The sequence below is a fragment of the Lissotriton vulgaris genome, chromosome 3_2 (genome assembly GCF_964263255.1).
Source record: "Lissotriton vulgaris chromosome 3_2, aLisVul1.2, whole genome shotgun sequence".
In the NCBI taxonomy this organism is placed as follows: domain Eukaryota; kingdom Metazoa; phylum Chordata; class Amphibia; order Caudata; family Salamandridae; genus Lissotriton; species Lissotriton vulgaris.
The window spans coordinates 102,328,219-102,353,967 of NC_141690.1; the positions used below are offsets into that span (position 1 = coordinate 102,328,219).

The window sequence follows — 25,749 nt, forward strand, 5'->3', positions numbered from 1 at the left end:
GGGGCCGCGAGTCGTTAAGTGCTTGCAGGGAGGAGGGGGCGGGAAGAGGCCCAGGTGCGCGCGATTACCTGGCGCTAGCACCTTTCGTTGCCTCGCAGTCCCGCTCCCGCTACCAGAGTCACTCCCTCAGCTGGTGTAAAGATCTGGCCTGGAGTGCGCCGGCTGACTCCTGCAGGGTACCAAGATCAATTCCCTTGGGGCAGATGCAGTGAAGGAATAGAGCACACGGGCTCAGGCACAGTTCAGCATTCGATCGCTGGCGGTGAAAACACAACGGAGCACACAGGGTCAAGGTGCAAGAGTCCCAAATCCGGTAAGCCAGCAGCAGTGTAAGAGGCTCCCCACACTTCCAAACAGCAAGCACGACTGCGAGCGGCTCCCGCGGAGCGGGGGCCGCGAGTCGTTAAGTGCTTGCAGGGAGGAGGGGGCGGGAAGAGGCCCAGGTGCGCGCGATTACCTGGCGCTAGCACCTTTCGTTGCCTCGCAGTCCCGCTCCCGCTACCAGAGTCACTCCCTCAGCTGGTGTAAAGATCTGGCCTGGAGTGCGCCGGCTGACTCCTGCAGGGTACCAAGATCAATTCCCTTGGGGCAGATGCAGTGAAGGAATAGAGCACACGGGCTCAGGCACAGTTCAGCATTCGATCGCTGGCGGTGAAAACACAACGGAGCACACAGGGTCAAGGTGCAAGAGTCCCAAATCCGGTAAGCCAGCAGCAGTGTAAGAGGCTCCCCACACTTCCAAACAGCAAGCACGACTGCGAGCGGCTCCCGCGGAGCGGGGGCCGCGAGTCGTTAAGTGCTTGCAGGGAGGAGGGGGCGGGAAGAGGCCCAGGTGCGCGCGATTACCTGGCGCTAGCACCTTTCGTTGCCTCGCAGTCCCGCTCCCGCTACCAGAGTCACTCCCTCAGCTGGTGTAAAGATCTGGCCTGGAGTGCGCCGGCTGACTCCTGCAGGGTACCAAGATCAATTCCCTTGGGGTAGATGCAGTGAAGGAATAGAGCACACGGGCTCAGGCACAGTTCAGCATTCGATCGCTGGCGGTGAAAACACAACGGAGCACACAGGGTCAAGGTGCAAGAGTCCCAAATCCGGTAAGCCAGCAGCAGTGTAAGAGGCTCCCCACACTTCCAAACAGCAAGCACGACTGCGAGCGGCACCCGCGGAGCGGGGGACGCGAGTCGTTAAGTGCTTGCAGGGAGGAGGGGGCGGGAAGAGGCCCAGGTGCGCGCGATTACCTGGCGCTAGCACCTTTCGTTGCCTCGCAGTCCCGCTCCCGCTACCAGAGTCACTCCCTCAGCTGGTGTAAAGATCTGGCCTGGAGTGCGCCGGCTGACTCCTGCAGGGTACCAAGATCAATTCCCTTGGGGCAGATGCAGTGAAGGAATAGAGCACACGGGCTCAGGCACAGTTCAGCATTCGATCGCTGGCGGTGAAAACACAACGGAGCACACAGGGTCAAGGTGCAAGAGTCCCAAATCCGGTAAGCCAGCAGCAGTGTAAGAGGCTCCCCACACTTCCAAACAGCAAGCACGACTGCGAGCGGCTCCCGCGGAGCGGGGGCCGCGAGTCGTTAAGTGCTTGCAGGGAGGAGGGGGCGGGAAGAGGCCCAGGTGCGCGCGATTACCTGGCACTAGCACCTTTCGTTGCCTCGCAGTCCCGCTCCCGCTACCAGAGTCACTCCCTCAGCTGGTGTAAAGATCTGGCCTGGAGTGCGCCGGCTGACTCCTGCAGGGTACCAAGATCAATTCCCTTGGGGCAGATGCAGTGAAGGAATAGAGCACACGGGCTCAGGCACAGTTCAGCATTCGATCGCTGGCGGTGAAAACACAACGGAGCACACAGGGTCAAGGTGCAAGAGTCCCAAATCCGGTAAGCCAGCAGCAGTGTAAGAGGCTCCCCACACTTCCAAACAGCAAGCACGACTGCGAGCGGCAGTTAAAAAGAAGTCCACCCTCTGAATGTCCTACCCCACCTAGTGCCACAGCCTGTACTCCAGCTGACCCTCTCTGAATGACAAAATGGCCGCCTTACAGTCGGCCTTTTATACCCCTAGCCCCTAGTGTCCAGAACAGGCCAGAAGGTTCTAGATTCCCCATATGTGTCTATGGGCCAGTCCGTGAGGTAATCAGTTTTGGCAGTTACTAGCCACCATTTTGTGTAACTAACCTTGCCCTTAGAAAAGGAGGGACTTCTAGGCCTATGAGGAATTTAGAGGGTCAAGGACGCACCTAACCCCCAGGACAACACCAAAAAGTCAAGTGAGCATAAAAATGAAATGAATTGGAGGTCAGTAAGGGGAAAAAATAAATAAATAATAGGTAGGGAACATCCACAGGCGGACAAGTCTAACACATATGTACTAAGATATGGCAAATTCCTGCTCTCTCTCTGCGTTGGCGCACTAGTGGCTGCCAAGTGCCAAAGTAGACATCCTTGCAAAATGGTGCCTGAGTTGCAGGATTGTTACTGTGCAGGAAGGCACACCTTTGAGGCTTTTTTCTTTTTCTATGTGTGTGGCAGGACATTTTTCCTCGTTGCGCCTCTCCTTTGAAAGCATAGCAGTTTGACGCAGTGACAGGTTTACTATTGTTAGTAAATCTGGGAATGCACTAATAATCATGGGTGGATGCTTGGGAACACCCATGCGCCGCCCATGGAAAGTATTCCCAGTAGAAAGTAACGCAAGGCAGCAACATGCACTGCATCACATTACTCCATATTCAACAAAGAGCTGATCATCTTTACGGAAGTCCTTTGTTCTGTCCAAATAGAAGCTAATCGCCCCCTTTGGATCCAAACGATGAAGTCTCTCCTCCTCTTTGGATGGGTGAGGGGGAGGATAGAAAGTAGGAAGGGTAATGGACTGACCTAGGTGGAAGGGAGTCACCACCTTAGGAAGAAAAGCAGCCCTGGTCCTGAGTACCAACCTTTCAGCACATATGGTCAGAAAAGGAGGCTTTGAACTCAAAGCTAGGAGCTCACTCGCCCTCCTGGCCGAAGTGTAAGCTACCAGGAAGATCGTTTTAAAAGTCAAAAGTCTCAAAGGACAACTTTGCGTAGGTTCGAGCGTAGAACCAATTAAAAAAGTTAACACCAGATTTAAATCCCACTGGGGCATAATAAAAGGAGTGGGAGGAAACACGTTTGTCAGCCCCTTAATGATTCTTAAGACAATAGGAGACTTAAATAAAGAAGGCTGATCAGGTAAACACAAAAATGCCAACAATGCCGACAAATATCATTTAAAAGTGGCCACAGCACAATCCTGCTGGGCCAAATAAAGAGAAAAACAAAGAATATCAGAAAGATGAGCTTTTAAGGGATCAATAGATTTCTCTGCACACCACTTAACAAATTTAGACTACCTGTAAGAGTACACAGACTTGGTGGAGTGTCGCCTGGCTGATAGTATAACATACACCACGTCAGGCGGGAGAGAAAAAGAATTCAGGTTGCCCGGTTCAATCTCCAGGCATGAAGGTGCAGGCTCTGGAGGTGGGGTTGTAGAACCTGCCCCTCCATCTGAGAGAGGAGGTCTACCCTGAGTGGGAGACGGAGCGGAGGGTGCGACGAGAGGTGAAGAAGGTCAGTGTATCACACCCTTCTTGGTCAATCTGAAGCGATCAATATGACTTGGGCCCAGTCTTGGCGAATCTTCCTTAGAACCCGAGGAATCAAGGTTATGGGAGGAAATGCGTAAAGGAGTTGCGAGCACCAACTCAACTGAAAAGCACCCCCAACGCTCCCTGCCTCGGAAACTGGAGACTGCAGAATGATGGGCAGTGCGCATTCTCGAGAGTGGCAAACAGGTCCATCCGAGGAGTTCTCCACGTCTGAAAGATGTGCCGAACTACCTCTGGCATAAGCTTCCACTTGTGGTCGGTGGAGAACTGTCAACTGAAACACTTTGCACGCACGTTCAGCACCATGGCCAGATGATTTGCCATCAAGCAAATCTGATGATCCTGAGCCCAGGACCAGAGCCTCTCTGCAGAGAAGGTATGACCCTACTCCTCCCTGTTTGTCGACATACCACATCGCGGCAGTGTTGTCCGTCAGGACTTGAACCGACTGACCGTGAAGGGAAGGGAGAAAGGCCTTGAGTGCCAAACATATCGCCCGCAATTCCAGAAGGTTGATGTGAAACAACCTTTCCTCTGGAGACCAAAGCCCCTTGATCTCCAGATCCACAAGATGTGCACCCACCCTAGGGCAGAGGCATCCATTATCACTGTAGCCACCGATGGAGGAAGGTGGAAGGGCTTTCCTTGAGACATATAGCCCTCCACGCTCCACCAAGACAGATCCACTGCAGCTTCTCTGGAGATCCTTACTGACTCCCTGAGATCTCCGTTGTGCTGATACCACTGCCTGCGGAGACACCACTCGAGCGCCCGGGGAACAGACCGAGCAGGCGAAGGACCTTCAGAACTGGAACAAATGCTCCATTGTAAAACAAGGGAATCATTTCCTGAATGTCGAGAATCCTTTGTTGAGGAGGGAATGCCCGACACACAGTGGTATCCTGTACTGCACCTATAAACAGGTTGCGCTGAGAGTGCACCAGGTGAGTCTTTGGTACATTTATTGAAAAACCCAATATGTACAACAGCTGGGTTGTAACCTGCAAATGACGACTCACCATCTCTGGAGGCTCTACTTTCAACAACCAGTCGTCCAGGTAGGGAAAAACTGGAATCCCGACCTCTGCCAACACCTTGGTAAAGACTCGAGGTGCGGTAGTAAGACCAAACAGAAGGACCGCAAACTGGTAGTATTGCGACCCAACGATAAACGGAGATACTTCCTGTGCGACTTCAGGATTGGGATGTGGAAATACGGATCCTGAAAGTCGATGGACGCCATCCAGTCCTCTTGTTGCAACGCCTCAAGAACCTGCGCTAGGGTGAGCATCTTGAATCTCTCCTGCTTGAGAAACAGATTCAAAATTCTGAGGTCCAGGATAGGACGTAACCTGCCATCCTTCTTGGGAATCAGGAAATACCGGGAGTAGCACCCCTGACCCCTTTCTTGTTCTGGAACCACCTCTATCGCACCTTTCTGTAACAGGGTAAGAACCTCCTTCTGGAGGAGAAGCAAATGATCCTCCATGCAAAACCCCGGACAAGGAGGGTAAGGAGGGGGAAATTCCCTGAAGGGAAGAGCGTACCCATTTTCTACAAGATCTAGAACCCAAAGGTCCGAGGTTACTAACTTCTAGTCTTGTAGAAAATGGGTAAGCCGGCCTCCCACAGGACCCACATGATCCAGGATGGCGGATCTAGGGCTGCTTTCCTGCATTACCGGGAGGGGCAGGGGAGGTAGAGGAGGAGGAGGAAGAGGGATGCCGTTCAGTTGCATGAAGGCGACCTCTGCCTTTACTTCTGTAGGATTTATACAAAGGGTTCTGTTGCTGCTGCTGCTGACCTGACGGGAATGAAAGGAAGATTTCCTAAAACCACGGTACCTTCTGAAACCATAGCCTCTTGACTGAGACTGTAATCCTAAGGATTTCGCCGTGGCCTTACTGTCCTTAAACCTCTGCAAAGCAGAGCAGCTTTTTCCCCAAAAAGCTTAGAGCCATCAAAGGGAAGATCCAAAAGAGCAGCTTGCACATCCGGTGAAAATCCAGAAGACCTCAACCATGCATGTCTCCTAGTAGCAACAGATGATCCCATCACCCTTGCCACTGAATCTGCAGAGTCCAAGCCCGACTGGATTACTTGGCGGGAAGCAGCCTGAGAGTCTGCCAAAACTTCACTTAAATTACTCCGATATTCTTCAGATAATTTAGGAAGAATCTGCTTGGCAGAGTCCATAAGGGTGTGAATATATCTGCCTAACAAACAGGTTGCATTGGTGGATTTCAAAGCCATACTGGCTGACGAAAAGACTTTCTTCGCAGACTGATCAAGTTTTTTTAATCTCTGTCAGCCGGTGCTTGAGGAAAATATCCAACAGACCTCTTTGAGCATAAAGCCTGAACCACCAAACTCTGAGGTGAAGGGTGAGAAGAAAGAAACTCAGGGTCCCCTGGTGCTGGCCTATACCTTACCTTCTAGAGACAGACCTAGAAACTGCAGGAGCAGAAAGAGGATTTCACCAAACCTCTAGTATCGGTTCAGTCAGGGCATCATTAAAAGGCAAAAGAGGCTCTACTACAGAGGAAGGAGAATGAAACACCTCTGTAAGAAGATTAGGCTTATATTCAGCCATAGGAAGCTGTAGATCCAAAAGTTCAGCTGCCTTCTTAATAACAACATGATAAGGTGCAACATCCTTTGAAGGAGAAGCCTTCTGTGAGCAAAATCCCCTTCTGGAGAAACATCCAAACCACTAGCCTCACACAGGTCTTCAAACAGGTCCTCAGACTCATAAATTTCACCCTTTGCGCTTCTCTTTTAGAGCGCATCTTCGGCTGCGGCATCGGTGGCGCCAATCGCAGCGTCGATGGCTCCGGCAGCGGCGTCGAAGGCGGATACGTGACAGCAACCTGCGTCGAACGAACTCGTGAACAAGGAACGCCAGACGGAGCTGATGGAGCTGGGCACTGCCCATACGGCATCAACATCATCAGTGCCGGAATCTGCCATGACGGCGCCATCGGCATATATGGCATAAAGGGGGTCGGAGGATAATGTTAAGGCACACCCAAATTAAACGCCAATGGACCCATGGGACCCAAAGGTGCTCCAGATGGGCATGTGGCTCTGGAAAAAACGCCATACATCGCGTTCAAAAACTGCGATGGATCCGAACCCGGCGCTGGGAACGAAGGATACTGCGCCGGATCGACCTTCGTGCGAGGAACCTCCGGAGTCAAAACCACTGGGGTCACAGGTGGAGCCAAAGGAGCAACAGGAGTCTCATCATCCACCGGATTAGATGTACCATCCAGAGCCGGAGGATCCACCGACGCCAGAGACAGCGCCGGAGTGCCCACATAAGGAGATCGGTCCGGAGACACTTGTGGAGACTCAGAAGGTGAAGGAGATACAAAGTCCTTGACACGACGCCGAGGAGCCGGAGAAGGCGACTTCGAAGCTCGAGGCTTCGGCGAACGACGATAAGACCCATGCCTCTTCTTCTTTTTGTGCCTTCTCTTCGATCCATGTGAAGTCGACGACCTCGACTTTGACCGCTTACAACCCCTTTTCTCCTTTTTCACCTTCGACATACAAAAGTTTAGCTTCTCTTTCTTTCAATGCCTTCGGGTTCATTTTCCTGCAGGAAGAACAACCTTCGACGTTGTGATCTAATGAAAGACACCAAAGACAGTCCTCATGCGGGTAAATGATCGACATATGACCACCGCATTCCTTACAGGGCTTGTAACACGACTTCCTCTGAACAGACATGGCAAACTCATAAACAAAGAAAATCCCGAACGAATATGCTACTTACCAGTATGCATCTGTTCTTGGCATGTAGGGCTGCTGACATTCATATCTTGTGCATAGATCGCCGCCTAGTGTTGGGTCCGGATGATTGCACATTGTTGTCCTGGAAGAGTCTTCGAAGTATCACGAGATAGGTGGCTCCTCCCCTGGACTACAGTGCGCATGGGCATCAACTCCATCCCCAGATTGTTTTTAGCCATTGTGGCAAAGATGGAGTGTAACACTGTGAGTGATGACCATGCTAAGAGTAATTGTAAGTGCTGCAGCCGCTACAGGCGCCGGGGAGGAGGGCGGGCGATATGAATGTCAGCAACCCTACATGCCAAGAACAGATGCATACTGCTAAGTAGCATATTCGGTTCGAGGCTTGTGGGCTGCTGAATTCATATCTTGTGCATAGAATACATAGCAGTCCCTCCATTAGCGGCGGCCGCCTGTGCCAGCTGCAGCAGTTTGGAAAAGTGTTTTTAGAACAGCCTGCCCTACAGCTGCCTGCTGTTTGGAGTGCACATCTACACAGTAGTGTTTTGTAAATGTGTGTGTGGTAGACCATGTGGCTGCTCTACAAATGTCTTCTAAAGGAATATTTCCAAGGAAAGCCATGGAGGCCCCCAACTTGCGGGTGGAGTGGGCCCTTGGTGGGATTGTTAAAGTGCGCTTTGCTTTTTGATAGCAAATTTGAATACACTTAACAATCCACCTGGCTATACCTGCTTTGGAAATGGGGTTGCCTTTGTGTTGTGCTGAAAAGGCAACAAAGAGTTGTTTCGTCTTCCTAAAATCTTTGGTTCTATCAATGTAATACATTAAAGCTCTTTTGACGTCAAGAGTGTGGAGCATCCTCTCCGCCACTGACTCAGGATTTTGGAAGAACACAGGCAGTTCAATAGTCTGATTGATATGGAACTGTGAAACCACCTTTGGAAGAAATTGAGGGTTAGTGCGTAGCACCACCCGGTTGGAGTGAATTTGTATGAATGGCTCTTGGATAGTCAGTGCTTGGAGTTCACTAACGCGTCGCAGCGATGTAATCGCTATTAGGAAAGCCACTTTTCACGTTAAGAACTGAATCTCGCATGAATGTAGAGGCTCAAAGGGTGGACCCATCAGTCGGGTGAGAACCACATTAAGGTTCCATTCAGGAGCTGGTGGGGTCCGGGGAGGAATGACTCATTTGAGTCCCTCCAGAAAGGCCTTAACGGCAGGCACTCTAAGAAGTGAGAGATGCTGCCTGTTTTGGAGATAAGCCGCTATGGCGGACAAATGAATCCGAATGGAAGCATAGGCCAGATTGCATTTGTAAAGATGTAACAGATAACAAATGATGTTGTGCGTAGACGCGTCTAGCGGGTTGATGTTGTGGTCTGCACAATAAATGACAAACCGCGGCTTGCCGGCGCTGATGAAGGACCTGTGAGCGCTGAGCTCCGGCCCATCACCGAATAAATCCTGCACAATATCCTGCTTCAACGGACCTAAGGGGTCAACAGGGTGTGTCATTGACTCACCGTCACTGTCGAGACACTAGGCGGGGCATCCAGTGGCAATCGGCCGACGGACGGCGAGCAAATAATTGCTTTGTTTTTCTAAATGATTTCGTTCTGTCCACATACTAAAGCAGAGCTCTCTTTACATCCAGTATGTAGGGCTCTTTCAGCTACTGACTGTGGATTTTGGAAGAACTCTGGCAGTTCTATTGATTGATTAATATGGAAATTGGATATGACCTTTGGCATAAACTTAGGGTTTGTTCTAAGAACTACCCTGTTAGCATGTACCTGCATGAAGGGTTCTTGAATTGTTATTGCTTGTAACTCGCTAACTCGCCTGAGTGAGGTAATGGCAATCAGGAATGACACCTTCCACGTTAGGAATTGCAGTTTGCATGAGTGTAGAGGTTCCAAAGGAGGTCCCATAAGTCTGGTAAGTACTATATGTAGATTCCAGACTGGGGAAGGTGGGTGTCTTGGAGGGATCACCTTTTTAAGACCCTCCATAAAAGCCTTGATTGCTGGTACTCTAAACAGTGATAGGTGTTGCCTGTTTTGAAGGTATGCTGCTATAGCAGCGAGGTGTAGTCTTATGGAAGAGTATGCTAGGTTACATCTTTGAAGATGCAGCAGGTAACATATAATGTTCTGTATGGAAGCATCTAATGGGTTGATTTGGTTATTGTTGCAGTAAATAACAAATCTCTTCCATTTCGCTGCATAGCACGCTCTCGTAGTTGGTCGTCTTGCCTCCTTAATGATGTTCATGCAGTCTGGAGGTAAGTTAAGGTATCCAAATTCTAAGACTTCAGGAGCCAGATCGCTAGGTTCATCTGATTGGGATCTGGGTGTCTGATTTCTCCATGGTTCTGAGTTAGAAGATGGGGTGCGAGGCACAGCCTTTGATGAGGAACTACTGAAAGCTCCAGGAACGTTGTGTACCATGGCTGTCTCGCCCATGTTGGAGCAACTAGGATCAATATTAGTGACTGATGCCACAGTTCGCGTGCCACCAGCAGAATCAGTGGTGCTGGGGGAAAAGCGTACGCAAATCTGCCTGACCAGTTCATCCATATCGCATTGCCTTGTGACAACGGATGTGGGAACCTGGTGGCAAAGTACTGGCATTTTGAGTTTTCGTTTGTGGCAAACAGGTCTATCTCTGGGTGCCCCACTGCCTGAAGAATTGTTGGAGAACTTGAGGGTGAATCTCCCATTCGTGTAGTTGCTGGCTGTGCCTGCTGAGCAGGTCTGCTATTTGATTGTCTTTCCCTGGGAGGTGTTCTGCCAGGAGAAAGATGTCTTTTGGAATTGCCCACTTCCATATGCTCTGTGCCAAGTGGGACAGTTGTGGAGAGTGTGTTCCTCCCTGTTTCTGGATATAGTACATTGCTGTCATGTTGGGTGTCCGGATCAACACAGTCTTGCTGTACAAGTATTTTTGGAATGCTTTCAGGGCTAGGAATATCGCTAGCAACTCTAGTTGGTTGATATGCAGTTTCTTTTGTTTGATTGTCCAGAGCCCTTGTACTGTGTAAAGAAGGAGGTGGGTTCCCCAGCCTGTCAATGATGCGTCCACTGTTAGTACTAGTTGTGGAACCGGCTCTTGGAACAGTCGCCCCTTGGAAAGGTTTTGTGGGTTCCACCACTGCAGAGAGTTGTGAGCGCGACTGTCTACCAACAATAGGTCTTTTAGTTGTCCATGAACTTGGTTCCACTGCCGTGCTAGGCATTCTTGCAATGGACGCATTTGAAGTCTGGCATGGGGGACAATGAATATGCAGGAGGCCATCATGCCTATGAGCTGCATGAAGACTCGAGCTGGCAGAGAGTGTTGTGGCTGAATTTGCGAATGAGCATCTGCATGCTGGCTATCCTCGCTGAGTTTGGATATGCCTTTGCCACTGAGGTATCTATAGTAGCTCCCAGATATTGTTGTGTGTGGGACAGTTGTAGATGCGATTTTGGGTAGTTTATCGAAAAGCCTAGGCTGTGTAGCAGCAGAAGTGTTTGAGACGTGTCTCTTGTACACTGTTCGTACGATTTGGCTTGTATTAGCCAATTGTCTAGGTACGGGAACACATGGATGTGTTGCCTCCTGAGATGTGCAGCCACTGCCGCTAAGCATTTTGTAAACACTCTTGGAGTCGTGGTTACCCCGAAGGGGAGAACCTTGAATTGAAAGTGTTGACCTTCTATTGTGAACCTGAGATATTTTCTGTGAGCTGGATGGATGGGTATGTGAAAATACACCTCCTTGAGGTCCAATGTTGCTAGGAAGTCTCCTTGTTGTAGCAACGGGAGCACTTGCTGCAGTGTAATCATATGGAAGTGCTTCAACAGTATGTATTGATTTAGGGGTCTGAGGTCCAATATTGGTCTGAGGGAACCGTCCTTCTTGGGAATAAGGAAGTATAGGGAGTATACTCCTGTCCCTTGGTGTTGAAAAGGGACTGGCTCTATGGTCCCCTTTTCCAGGATGCATTTCACCTCTTGTTGTAGCAGGGTGATGTGTTCTTTGGACATAGGACGGTGTCTGGGTGGTATGTTTGGTGGAGTAGAAGTGAGTTCAAGGCAATAACCATACTGGATAATTTGTCTCACCCACCTGTCCGTGGTAATTGCGTTCCAGACAGGTAGGAATTGTTGGAGTCTGCCTACGACCGGTGTTGGGTGGTCCGGAGGTAGCGTGATAAAGTCACTGTTTTGTGGCAGTGGAGGCTCTGGTGTTATTGCCTCCACGTCCTCTTCCATTGTTATTGTTGCCCCTATAACATCCTCTGTTGGAGTTCTTGTTAAAGGAACATTGGTTGTTGCCTTTGTATGTAGATGATGTCTGTGAAGTATTGCCCCGTGTAGCTGCTCTGTATGATGAGCGTCGAAAGGAACCTCTGTGTTGTTGAAACTGCAATGCACCCATTGATTTTGCAGTTTCTGTGTCCTTCTTCATTTTATCTATAATGGTGTCGACTGCCGGGCCAAAAAGGAAGTCTTGATTGACTGGTTGGTTAAGAATGGTGGACTGCACCTCATTCTTAAAGCCTGAAATACGAGGCCATGCGTTTCATCGTAGTAAAACGCTAGTGTTAATGGACCTGGCTGCAGTGTCAGCTGCGTCAAGCGCACATTTGATGGAGGCATTTGTAATAAATTTTCCCTCCTGTATGAGGTCATTGGCTTGGGCTTTGAAAGGCTCAGGCAGGTATTGCACTAAGGCTTCAAGCTGGTCATAGGGTGCCCTATCATATCGAGCTAGTAGAGCTTGTGTATTTGCAATTCTCCAAGAATTGGAGGCCTGTGATGCTACTCTTTTACCCGAGGCCTCTAGTATTTTGGACTCTTTATCAGGAGAAGAAGCCTCTCCTGTCGTCTGTGAGTTGGCCCTTTTGCGTGCATTAGCCACTGCCAGTGAGTCTAATGGTAACTGACCTTTGATATAGGTAGGGTCTGTAGAGGCTGCTCTATATTTCTTTTCAATCCTGGGATTGATTACGCGTGCCCTGGCTGTATCTTTAAATATATCAGGCGCGTGTTTTAATACCCCCTTTAGCATAGGAAGGGTCCTGATATTTTTCTCAGAAGTAGGGAATGTGTCAAATAGAAAGTCTTCTTCTATAGGGTCATTGTGCTTATCCACGTTGTGGTACTGGGCTGCCCTATCAATTAGCTGGTTGAAGAGAATGGTGTCGTCAGTAGGTGACAGCTTTGTTGGATATGAGGATACGTCAGGGATGGGATGCGTGTCATATGGATCAGTTGGCTCTGCCCATGGTTCATTTTGATGGTTAGGATCCTCTGGGTAGTTATAATCATATTGAGGATCTTCCCCTGTGTTGCCCTCATTGTCCCCAGACTGAGAAGGAGAGAAAGGAGCAAAAGGCGTAGTAGGCATAGTAGGATAGAAAGGAATGAAGGGTCTAGAGGGAGAAGTCCCAAAGTCCTTCTTCTTTAGAGGAATGGGGGAATGAGAGCCGTGTTCAATGGTCTCTTCTTTCTGTGTAGTATTGTGACTTTACCAGTCTCAGGGTTTATATATATTTTTGCCTGGTCGTCTGATGGATCTGGATGGAAGAGTTCTTCTTCCACTGTCAGTGGCTGTGTCTTTGACTTCTTTGGCTTAGTCTGTTGTGGATCGACTATTGCTTCCGGGTCGACAACCTCTCTTGGTTCGACGACTTTCGGTGCCTTATTGGTTTTTCTTGGTTCGGCCCCCTTGTTCAGGTCGACGAGTGATTGCGGATCGACTGGGTGTTTAGGGTCGATACGCTTCTTGTGCTCGATAGGCTTTTTCGGTTGACTGTCCTTTGTCGAGACGTTGTCTTTTTTTGGATCGACCGGCCTTTTTGAAGCACTTGTCCTTGGTTCGGTAGCCTTCTCCGGCTGGACCACAGGCTTCGGTACGGCGCCCTTTGCGTCGGCGACCTTCTTCGGGTCGACGGCCTTCGGCAGCGCTGCCTTTTTTGGCTTGACGGCCTTCTTCGGGTCGGCGCCCTTTGGTTCAGCGACCTTCTTTGGCTCAATGGCTTTCTTCGGTTCGGCGCTTATTGGCTCGATGGCCTTCTTTGGTTCAGCGCCTTTTGGCTCGACGGCCTTCTTCGGGTCGATGCTCTTAGGCTGTACGGCCTTTTTCGGTTCAACGCCCTTCGGGTCGACGACCTTTTTCGGTTCTAGAACCTTCTTAGGGATAACGTTACTCGGCCCTGTGGTCTCTGAAGGCTTAGTCGTTGGTTTCGGAGCCGAGCCGGACGGCGGGGCTGCCGAATATTTCTTTGGATCTTGGCTAAGGCCTTTAGGCGATGCCTCGACCGGTGCCTTCGGTAACAGGGTAATCGGTGTCGGGGGCAGTGTACTCACGATTTTCCCCGGTGGGATCTCGTCATCGGAGTCCGATTGGTCCTCGACGGTGACGATCTCTAGGTCCGAATCTGTCGCTTCTGGAAGTTCCCGGTCATCGTCGAAGATATTGTTTGGTTCCGGAGCCTGTCGCTGCATCTCTTGCCTAGCGGCCCGTCGAATCCGGATGGTTTTCTTCGAATGGAATTGGGCACAGGCTGGGCAGGTTTCTTCCCTATGGTCTGGTGATAGGCACTTGTTGCATACTGAGTGTTTGTCAGTATGCGGGAACTTGGAGTGGCATTGTGGGCACCTTTTAAACGGGCTACTTTCCATCGACAACAGGCCCACGTGGCGTCGAAAAGGCCCAACGGCCCGCGTCGACGCCCGGTCCGAGATGGAAAGTTCGATCGAGTCAATAAGTACCAAGCGAGAACAATACCGTTGAAGTCGAAGGCCTTTAGTCCTTTAGAGAAGTTTAGTTTAGATTCCGAAGTTAGAGTATAGGAATAACATCCAAACCCAATGGCGGAAAAAACAATCTGAGGATGGAGAAGATGCCCATGCGCACTGTAGTCCAGGGGAGGAGTCACCTATCTCGTGATACTTCGAAGACTCTTCCAGGACAACAAGGTGCAATCATCCGGACCCAACACTAGGCGGCGATCTATGCACAGATATGAATTCAGCATCTCACATACCTCGAACATAGGTAAATATCAATGGTTGCCAAAGGACACAGGTTGGAAGGGGTGTGTCGGAAAAACCCATGGTTGGGGGGCCACCACCACATCTGTGAGGTGGAGCAAAGAGAAAGCCTCCTCCCCTGGGTTGTCTCATCTTATTCCTGCCATAACTTTCAGAATAGATGGAATCTGAATCTTCAGTATTACGCAACTCATCCGAGTTGGAGGTCCATTCATCAGTCCCTTGTCTCCAACCTCTCGCAATTCTTCGGTTGTTGTTCTTGAAAGGGCTGTGAATGGTAGTCATCTGAAGTGTGTGGATCTACCTTCTCATGTGAGAAGAAGCCAATGTTCTTCTTCAGTTTGTTAATATTATATTTCCGAAGATTCTCTTTTGTCTTGCTAAAAATTTTGTTTACCTCTTCCAGTTTCTTCTTGAAAAGGATCACGCATAAGATGTTCACAATATTTACAATAGCCACCTAGTCCTAATATTGGCTGTCAGTATCTACTAACTAGACATTTTCTTTATATATTGTTATTACTATAGTTTCCTTCATCCATTGAACCCTTCTTAAGCTTGAGACTCTTATTTCCATGAGTCCCAGGGTTGCAGTCCTTTTATTTCACTTACGCTGTATGCTCAGAGTCTAGTAGTCTTAAGTTTACAATGCCCATGATTCCTGGCACACCTGCCTTGCATCAGTTCCTAATAATCATTTGTGTCTCTTTAAAATGACGTGCCCGGCTTCACTCTTTCACTCTTGACGGGCGTCCCATCAAGAAAACCGACAGACACGTTAGAGGAATGTTGGGCTCCTACACTTTTGCAGATTTTATTGGCATTATCTTTCGGTCCTCTAGGCATTGAGAAACATAGACCATCACGCGGTCGTGTCTCATAGTATTGGCTGAGACGGGGCTTTTACGGTGGCTGAGTTACTTTCCTTGTACACTGTTGCCTGCAGTCACAGCACCGTCTGTTTTTTATACTTTGGGATTATTCTTTGTGTTTGGCTTTGTATTTATCCCTCCTCACAGCATCATGTTCAGTGATTAGGCGCTTGTTCATTTTAATTTATTTAGCCAATCATTTGATTTATTTTGAAATGCAGTGATTAATGTACTCGCATAGATATATGCAGTGGTCAGATAATTAATTTGTTGTGCAAGTTTGTCTCTGCTCCTCCTCACAACGTCATGTTTACTGATGTGGTTCTTATATGCACAAGTGAATCGTCAAGTGATTTAACTTACCTTAAAGCATCTTTTATACATTCTTATACACATATGTTGTAGCCATAAAGCAGGGCACAAGTTCTATAAAACAAGCATTTGCAATGCAATAGGTCTCGCATTAGGAAAGTGTGAGCTATAGGTATTGTAAATGACAAATATTTTTAATATGTGTTGGCTTTGAAAATATATAAATTAATAGCATTGTTATTCACAAAGCCAATAGCTTACGCTTTCCTAATGCGAGTCCTATTGGCTATGGCAATGCTTGTTGGTAGCAAGCAAGGACAGTGCTGTTGTGGTGCTGAGTGATGATGTGGTTGGGCTGAGTGATGTGGTGGTGTATTAGAGCGATGTGGTGGTGTCCCAGAGTGATGTGGTGGTGTCCAAGAGTGATGTGGTGGTGTCCCCGAGTGAGGTGGTGGTGTCCCCGAGTGATGTGGTGGCGTCCCAGAGTGATGTGGTGGTGTCCCCGAGTGATGTGGTGGTGCCCCTGAATGATGTGGTGGTGCCCCTGAGTGATGTGGTGGTGTTCCCGAGTGATGTGGTGGTGTCCCCGAGTGATGTGGTGGTGCCCCCGAATGATGTGGTGGTGCCCCCGAGTGATGTGGTGGTGCCCCTGAGTGATGTGGTGGTGCCCCTGAGTGATGTGGTGGTGTCCCCAAGTGATGTGGTGGTGTCCCCAAGTGATGTGGTGGTGTCCCTGAGTGATGTGGTGGTGTCCCTGAGTGATGTGGTGGTGTCCCTGAGTGATGTGGTGGTGCCCCTGAGTGATGTGGTGGTGTTCTTGGGTGATGTGGTGGTGTTCCTGAGTAATGTGGTGGTGTCCCTGAGTGATGTGGTGGTGTACCCGAGTGATGTGGTGGCGCCCCTGAATGATGTGGTGGTGCCCCTGAATGATGTGGTGGTGCCCCCGAGTGATGTGGTGGTGTTCCCGAGTGATGTGGTGGTGTCCCCGAGTGATGTGGTGGCGTCCCCGAGTGATGTGGTGGTGCCTCTGAATGATGTGGTGGTGCCCCCAAGTAATGTGGTGGTGTCCCTGAGTGATGTGGTGGTGTCCCTGAGTAATGTGGTGGTGTCCCCGAGTGATGTGGTGGTGTCCCCGAGTGATGTGGTGGTGTCCCCGAGTGAGGTGGTGGTGTCCCCGAGTGAGGTGGTGGTGTCCCTGAGTAATGTGGTGGTGTCCCTGAGTGATGTGGTGGTGTCCCCGAGTGATGTGGTGGTGTCCCTGAGTGATGTGGTGGTTTTCCTGAGTGATGTGGTGGTGTCCCTGAGTGATATGGTGGTGTCCCTGAGTGATGTGGTGGTGTCCCTGAGTGATGTGGTGGTGCCCCTGAGTGATGTGGTTGTGCCCCTGAGTGGTGACCCTGAGTGATGTGGTGGTGTCCCTGAGTGATGGGACTCAGGGACGCCAGAAGACAGGAATTTCCATCATTAAAGAGATGAAGTCTCGATTAAGACCATATATCAGTTTCAGACTCCGCTGAGAGATGAGATGGTGAGGTGTGCAACAATTTTATACAGGCAATTCACTTAACATAAGTTATCTGTCACACTTTAGGTGTTCTACCAACATGAGCCAACTCACGAAAAGCTGATAAGGTGGTGTTTTGAATTTCTTTAAATACTTTAGCTTATGCTGATTTATCAGCAAACTCAGTGTTAACTTGGTTCTTGCATAAAAGCAGTGTGTTTCACGCAGACTTCATGGCCTTCGGTCCCACTTCCTTGAATAGATTCGCTATTAACAGCATACAGCAATTTATCCTTTCAACCTCGAACATTACGTTGTTATTTATTTTCTGTTTTTTTTTACAATAATGTGCATTTCCAGGGCATTCTTATACAAGCAACTGAGAATGCTGCTTAGAAATGTACAAGTATCGCAGGCTGATCAAAACGGGTTGCACATATCAGAACATCAATGGAACACAAGAGAACTGTGTGTCAACCTGGCATTTCAAAAACAGTCCTGCTGCCTGTTAATCCAAACAAAAGCATTTGGGAAGCTCTGAAATGCTGTAATAATCCATCAAGGTTTACGTGTGCTGCCCCAGATGTTCTCTGGCATGCAGCACCTGCACTCATGCAGAGATCAATAAATAACGAATTACCGAGAATTACACTTAAACGTGACTACAAGATATGAGTGGTACACATGGCATACAAATAACATGGCAACATGGAGGCTTGCAACTTGGTAAGAGGGGGAAACGTGCATAAAACACGTGTACGAAGAGTGATTCCATAGATACAGGGAGATACCCTAAAGCAATACCAGTAACTAACTGGATAAACCAGATTTCACTAAAACAAAACAAATAAAAAGCAAGCAGAAGTAAGGAATCTACGGGATGCACGAGACATGCAACCTTTGTTTTTATTTTCCTCCCCCCCAGTGCACATGGATTGGGACTGGAATGGATAATTTTCAAAGTGGCCGGTTTTATTACAGGCTGTATTTGGTCTCATTAAGAAGGTTCCCCGCCCGCCCGCCTGGGTCCTGTAAGGGAGTGCACGAGCAGCCGTGAGGAGCTGGGAAGAGAGACTCCTCAAAGCAAGAAATCTCGTGAAAAGAGAGGTTCTTTTACAGGACTGGTTACAGAGCCGCAATCAGATTATGTTCAATGTCACTCTAGCGCCAGTTAGGGTGCCGTTCTTTCCCCCGCTCCAATAAAAGAGTTAACAGTTACTCAGGGTGGATCTGGCCTCTCCAGAAGCGCCTTCTCATCAGTAAAAAAAAGAAAACAAGATCTGTACTACCCTATGGAAGAACACACGGTGAGCATATAGTGTACATTTATAAAACTTTATAAAATAAAATAAATAAAATGCACACGACACACATTTGAAACAATGGATACATTAAAAAAATGCATTAAAGCATCACAGATGAGCAACATTCACCTATGGTTCCTGCTCCGACTGTTTATAAGAGGTGTTATAAAGCAGACTAATGGTGTAGTAATATAGGGTGCTGTTCCAAAATGTATACGCTAATGGTGGCTATAAACAAAACGTTGAGGTTGGGTACAACAGTGGGTACAAAACAAATTAATAAGATTGTGTACAATGGTTTCATGTTTGTTTTAAGCAAGCAAATCGGAAAGCACCTAGGGAAGGTAATATTAACAATTAGCAATTGTGACCTGCATGTGTTTTTTGTATGGCGCAGGGTTGTAAAATAATGTTTTTCGCATAGATATTGAAATATGCTGTTTCTGTTTGTTTGTGTGTGTGCATTGGAAAAATGTTGAGTAACATACGATACAGAGATATATGTGCACGTTTAGGAGCTCTGCTTCTAAACATGTAAATGCAAACACCAGCAAATCGGTTTTTTAAGTTACCCTAAATAATAGGCTAATACTGTAAGAGCAAAAGTAGCATGAAAATATAAGGTAAAGGGCAGAAAAATGTACTGTTGTGATCGCGGCAGCAAAAGTACTAATAATGTAAAAAGGCTCCCTTTTAAATTAAAGAATGCGCCAAAATGCGAGGAAGTAGAAGCGGTATAAAAAGGAGACATAACACCTATTAAATGCAAAACAACCACAAAACAAGCTCTCTGCATTGCTGTGGCGGGGGGGTGGGCGGGGGAGCGGCAGCCTTTGAAGTCTGATGCCGAGGCTCAGACAAATGGTGGTGTGCGAGCGGCTTCCTTTCAAGTTTGATGGGGGTGTGGGAGGGGGAGCAAATGGCGCGCGCGCGCCAGGCGCACATGCACTGGCCATAATCCGCATTCCAAAGCCCTCTTGGTAGGATTTTCTAGTGCCCCTCTATATCTCTCGCATAGCGATTGCTTATCCAATAGCTAGGCTCCACCTAAAGAAGTGGGAGACTGACCAAGTCCCTCCACATGTGATGACGTCATGTGCCATTACAGCACATGACGTCACAACGAGTGACATCCCACATGGCATCACAGGGAGTGACCTCACTGGAAGACTCTGCATTAGAATGAGTAGCGCTATAAAAATAAATAAAATAGTGTTATTTATAATGTTATTTGTGTAAATACTGGGACAGACCAACCCATCTGACATTCTTACAGTGCGAGCAGGGACTGAAAAAAGTTAAAAGCATGCTTCTCTTAAGTATCTGTGAAGAGATAACAAGCTGTGTGCTTTTGTTTCCCCTCCTGTGCATTTGCATTTAAGTGAGAGATTCCAGGCCGCCTCCAGTCTGATACTAGATCAAAAGCAGGCCTGATGACCCCTTAACTTCTGCCTTTATCTTTGGCACAGCTGGAGATCAAAACAAACCCCCTCGCTGCCTGCACGTTTCTGCTGGGAATGAAAAGCAGAGAACATGCTGGTGCTGCTGAACGTGTCCCGGAGTCCGAGTACTGCACTGGGGCAAATTCAACATATTTCTGTGGTGCCCAAATTCTTGGCAAGGTGGACGGCATCGACCCCGTGAAATTAGTGGGTGGACGCATTGTACCCGTGTGTACCCTTGACTCGTGCCCTGCCATATAGTTAACTTGTCTTGCAGCACCAACATTGTCCTTGTGTGAGACACACAGTGACCATGAGAGATGCTTGTTTGTTTGCTTACTTACAATTCAGATCACTCTTGCTCAACTTTTACTGAGATCACATCTGAGCAATCCTATAAAATATTTTTGAAGGCCCCCCTGTGACTTTCAGCTTGAGTTCCCCTTTTCTATTTTTTAATCACACTGATATGCGGTTTAGGCGGCTTTTTGATGCATGAGTGAGTTGAACAATTACATTACGGGTAAGATTACCCTTCACTTCTCCTCCATCACAACTTTGTATATTGGTGATGGACACTGGTCACACTAATTGATACAAGCCTGCACATTTCACTTCAGAAGTAGATGTGGAATTTGTCATTTTGTCCGGGTGATTTTAATTGTTTCCTTGTTTTTTTATCCTTCAGAATGACGGTGGACGCACTGTGAGCAATATATTGTGGGCCATCTCCTGCACCATCTGGCATACCTTTGTGCGGTGGGTATCATGTTTATTATTTATTTATTTATTTATTTAAAAGGTTTTATGTAGCGCTACTGGACCCAAGAGTATCAGAGCGCTTTACAAGGATGGTGAACATAATGAGATAAAATTAACAATTAAGCGATAAAGAGTTACAGTATGATAATGCATTCAACAGGGCTAAGGGGGCAAAGAAACAGAGAGATAAAATTAATTGGTAAGTGAATATTAAAAGTTAGGAGAGAGAGGGGGTGAAGAGAAGGGGAGTGAGAAAATGAAGGGATTGAGAGGGGGTGGGAAGAGGAGCGGACAAGGGAAGAGAAAGGAGTGGACATGTTCAGAGTCAGTAACATTAGATTCCCCAGTATTTGTTGAGAAGAAGTACTTTGAGTTCCTTTTTGAAGAGAGGGTAAGAGGGTGTTACATCTGGCTTATGTCTTGCATTTCCCTTGCTTAGACTTCCCCATTGCTTAGCCACTGTAAGTGGTAGAATGCCTGATGACATCATAGAATGTTTGGTGCCTGACTGGTGTGTGGAGAGGCAGTTGATGGCAGGCAGGCTGAGCGACAGAAGAACTGCTCCTGGTGGGGTTACAATTACACCTACTTATATCTGTATTATTAACTTAACCTGAAATTAAGCTTGAATAAATCCACCCTATTTATATATACTGGATTTAAGGACTTTTAATTTTTTACAGTGGGGTTGCAGCGAAGATCCTTAGGGAGAGAGTTCCAAATTGTAGGAGCGTTACCAGAGAACGCACAGGATTGGGTCTTTTGACATTTGTGTCTGGGTGGAATCAAGACAAGGGAGTTTGTGCTCCTTAGGTACCTGGAGCAACCAGCTTTGTGTCGTTTCGGTGTTTTGGTGAAGAGCTTTGTGAGTGATGCAGGCAATCTTGTAGGTGAATCTTCCTTCTATTGGGAGCCAATTGAGATTTTTGAGGATGGGGGAGATGTGATAAAAAAATTTACAATCAGAGATGAGTCTCGCAGCTAGATTGAGGACAGATTTAATCGGTGCAAGATGGATTTTAGGGGTGCCAGCCAAAGTGGCATTGCCATAGTCAATCCTGGAAAGGACAAGCGATTGGACAACAAGTTTGAAATCGTCTGCTGGAATAAATGGTTAAGTTTCTTGAGGTGGAGAAGGGTGAAAAGCGCACTTTTGGATGCATTTTTAATGTGGGAGATGAGATTTAGATTCTGGTCGATACTGATGCCTAGGGATTTAACAGAATTAGAGGTGGAGAGTGGGCAGTTAAGAGCTTTGATGTCCTTTATCCAGAGTTGAATGGGAAGGGAGTTGTTTTTGGGGGAAAAAAGGATGATTTCAGTTTTAATTGGGTTCAGCGGAGCTGAGCACAGGCCAACTTACAACAGAATAGCCTGTGCTCTTGCTTCACACAAAGGACCTGACAGTCCTGCATTGTTAATTCAGCCAGCTTGGAACCAGGGCAGGGGAGGCAGGAAATTCCACGCACTTCTAAGCCACTGTGTTAGAAAGGGGATTTCTGATTGGATAAGGTTTGCACCAAAGCCAGGCAGAAATCACAACTCTAGTCAGGATAAGGGAGTTACACTCCTATAATAACCCCTGCTCACCCCCTTGGTAGCTTGGCACAAGCAGTCAGGCTTATCTTAGAGGCAGTGTGTAAAGCATTTGCACAAACCAACAGTAATACAGTGTAAGCACTACAAAAGGACACCACACCTGTTTAGAAAAATATCCAATATATTTATATACTTAAGACAAGACCAAATACGATTTAAATTGCAAAATACGTTAAAAACACAGTTCGTACGAGTCTGTAGCTCGGTCCGAGTCTACCGCTATGCTGAAAACAACAGAGTCTCGCAGTTCCAGCTGACCGCGTCAGTACGGGTCAACAACAGCGTAAACAGGGTTCTTAGTGCGGCTCACATGGAAGTGCGAGTAGGTCTTGGCATCCGTCACGGTTGCGATGCAAAGTGGAAGCGGTGCACGGTGCGGAGTCCCTCGATGCGGTGCGAGCAGCGGCTTGGTGACGATCATCCTGACGCCGTTGGCGAGTCCAAGGCTGGCGGTGCAGGGTGAGATGGTGCTCGATGCGATGTTGGCAGGTTGCGGTGCAGGTGACAGAGCCGGTTGTGGTGTCCGTCGCGGTTATGGTGCAAAGTGGAAGCGGTGTCCTCTCGATGCGGTGCAGGCAGCGGCTGGGTGACGATCGTGCAGACGGCATTGGTGAGACCAAGGCATGCAGTGCAGGGTGAGATGGTGCTCGATGCGGTGCTAGCAGGTTGCGATGCAAGCGACATAGCTGGTTGGCAGTAAGCGGCGCTGGCGGAGCCGAACAGCTGTACGGGACGAGGCGTCACAGGTGTTGAGCCAGCGGGCGACCGTGTCGGTGAGACTAGGCCAGCGAAGTGAAGTGAGGCTGTGCGGGCTGCGGTGCCTCTCGATGCGGTGCAGGCAGCGGCTCAGTGACGATCATGCAGACGATGTCGGTGAGACCAAAGCGTATGGTGCAGGGTGAGACTGTGCGGTCTGCGGTGCCTTCAGGACACAAGGCCAGCAACGGAGGCGGATGACAGAGTCGGTCGCTGCTCCCTCTTCTCTGTGGCAACTGAAACAGCGGTTCCAGGAGCGGTACCCAGAGGGTGGTGAAGTCTTTGTAGTCCCTGAGACTTCTTAACAGGAGGCCAGCTCAGTTCCAGGCCCTTGGAGATACTCAGCACAAGTAGAGAAAGTTCAGTCCATTCCTTTCACTGCCCAAGGCAGAAGCAGCCGCTGCAGGCCAACCCAACAAAGCAACAACACAGCAAAGGGGCAGTACTCCTCCTGGCAGCTCTTCCAGGACTTCTTCTTGGCAGATTCCTTGATTCCAGCGAGTACTAAAGTCTTGGGGTCTGGGCCCCAATATTTATGCCAGCAATTCCTCTGTCCTCTGAAGGCAGAGGGGCCTGAACCTAGTTCAAACCAGTTTGGGGTGCATTCTGTCAGTGTGCACCTTCTTCCTTTGTCAGTGTGGGCCAGGGTCCTCAGACGCACCACAGGAGGTGGAGCCAGCATTGTGGGAGCCAAGCCCAGGTGCTCCTCCCACCAAACTATGTGTTGATGTGTCTATTCAGCCTAGTGCTGACTCACCCTGTCTCCTGGAGTCTCCCCCAGCCCCTGTCACTCACAAACCAGACAGACAATACACAAGCTAGCAGAGGCAGGCTGGATGGTTAGGTCAGAAAATACCTACTTTCTTAAAGTGGTATTTTCAAACACAGAATGTTAAAACCAACTTAACTAAAAGATGCATTTTATCATTCTGAGTTCAGGCATACTAAACTCGACTTTCTACCATGTTCCCTGAGTCAGTTAGGATTATTGGATGTTATAATCAAACTGCCCAACTACCTTGGGCCTACATTAGGGGTGACTCGCTAGTAGAAAAGGGAAGGTTTAGGGGCTGGCAAGTGTGTGCACTTGCCAAGTTGACATGGCAGCCCCAGGCTGCGCACAGGCTCTGCAATGGCAGGCCAGAGTTACACTTTACAGGCTGTTTGCTTGGGTGGCACAATCCGCAGCCCACCAACAGCATTTGATTTATGGGCCCTGGCACACACAGTGCACTTTACTATGGACTGACACATAAATCAAATAGGACAATCACGGAAACACCAATCCATAACACAGTTTACACAGAGAGCATATGCACTTAAGCACTGATTAGCAGTGGTAAAGGTGCCCAGAGTCCTAAAACCACACAGGGAAAGAAAAAATAGGAGGAAAAAGCTAAATGTTTAAGGATAACCCTGCAAAAAGGGCCAAATCCAACACACTATCTAGAAGCTTCTCCTACTTTCCAGAACCAGGGCACCAGAGCATAAAAGTAGGACAACCAACTCTCCAGTACACTTCTGGGTCTGTGAATACTCTGCCAGGAAGAAGAACTGCTGACTTGCCTCAAGGACTGCCACTCTGCTGGACTGCTGATCTAAATGAACTGCTGCTCTCTTGCCTGAGGAAGGAGAGCTGCACCTGCGACTTCATCTTGAACCAAGGACTCCAGAGTGACTCCAAGTGCTAGTCTGCTGGCCTCCTGATCTGAGTCTCAGGGACATAAAAAGCTCTCCAACATCCTGAATCAGCTCCGTGACCTAGCTGCAGTGAGTTCCTGACCCCCAAGTGGTGCCTCTCTCATCCTACACTGTTGGTGTGGCTCATGGGGCTGAAATCAAGCCTTTGGGCTCTTCGTGACCTGGAAGGGCCCGTTCGCACCTAGACGTCATTGCGAAGCTCCATCAGCATGAGTCCGCACTGCAACATCGACTCCTCCACTGGGATCACGCAGTGCCCACCTGCGACACCAGCTCCTCACGCTTTGCCCTCTGCAACGCAAACGGGACTCTTGGCACGAACTTGAGAAGGTAAATCTTCAGCGGGACTAACCTGGGACCATACCCGACCTGAAATGCATCGCGGTCAGCCTGAACTTTTGACTTTGACCTAGTCCAGCACAACCAGGAATCCCTGGTTGGAACTTTATGCTTTTTGGTGCTATTTTAACCTCAAATCATAATTCTGGTTCTACTGTATGGACTTTTATTGTTTTGGTCTTGTTTGTTTTTATCAGATTCTGCTCTATTTTTCTAACCTGGTGTGGGATCTTTTTGTGTGGTGTTTTCACTGTTTTACTGTTTGAAGTGTTGCACAAATACTTTACAGGATTGCCTCTAAATTAAGCCTGAATGGCTGTGCCAAGCTACCAAGAGGATGAGCACAAGCTGATTCGCAGTTTGAGTGTGCCTTCCCCTGACAAGGATTGTGGTTGGTGCTTGACTAGGGCTCACACCCCAGTCAACAGTAACTCGATTTCTCACAATGATGCACCTGGTAGAAAATATTAGACAGGTCTGGAGAGAGTATACATCCTTAAATGTTGGGATGATGTGGTCGAATTTCCGTATTACCGTGTTGGGGCAAGCTGCAGCATGTAAGATGCACTTCCAGGGAGACATTGTAAAACTAGGAATCACATCGAAAAGAGCATTGCCTCCATCAAGGTGGGAGAGGATCAATTCTTACACTGTTATCCAAAGTTGATTTCATTTTGGAAGGAGATCTGGTCACATGCTGTATTGGTTTCCTTGACAATATATTCCT

The 25,749-nt window shown here is 48.4% G+C and overlaps 1 protein-coding gene across 2 annotated transcripts in view; it reads right to left on the reverse strand.

Moving 5' to 3' along the window:
• The window catches only part of LOC147725374 (uncharacterized), a 2,508,159-nt gene that overhangs the window by 1,405,937 nt on the left and 1,076,473 nt on the right, over window positions 1–25,749 (reverse strand). The gene's annotated exons all lie outside the window — the stretch shown is intronic.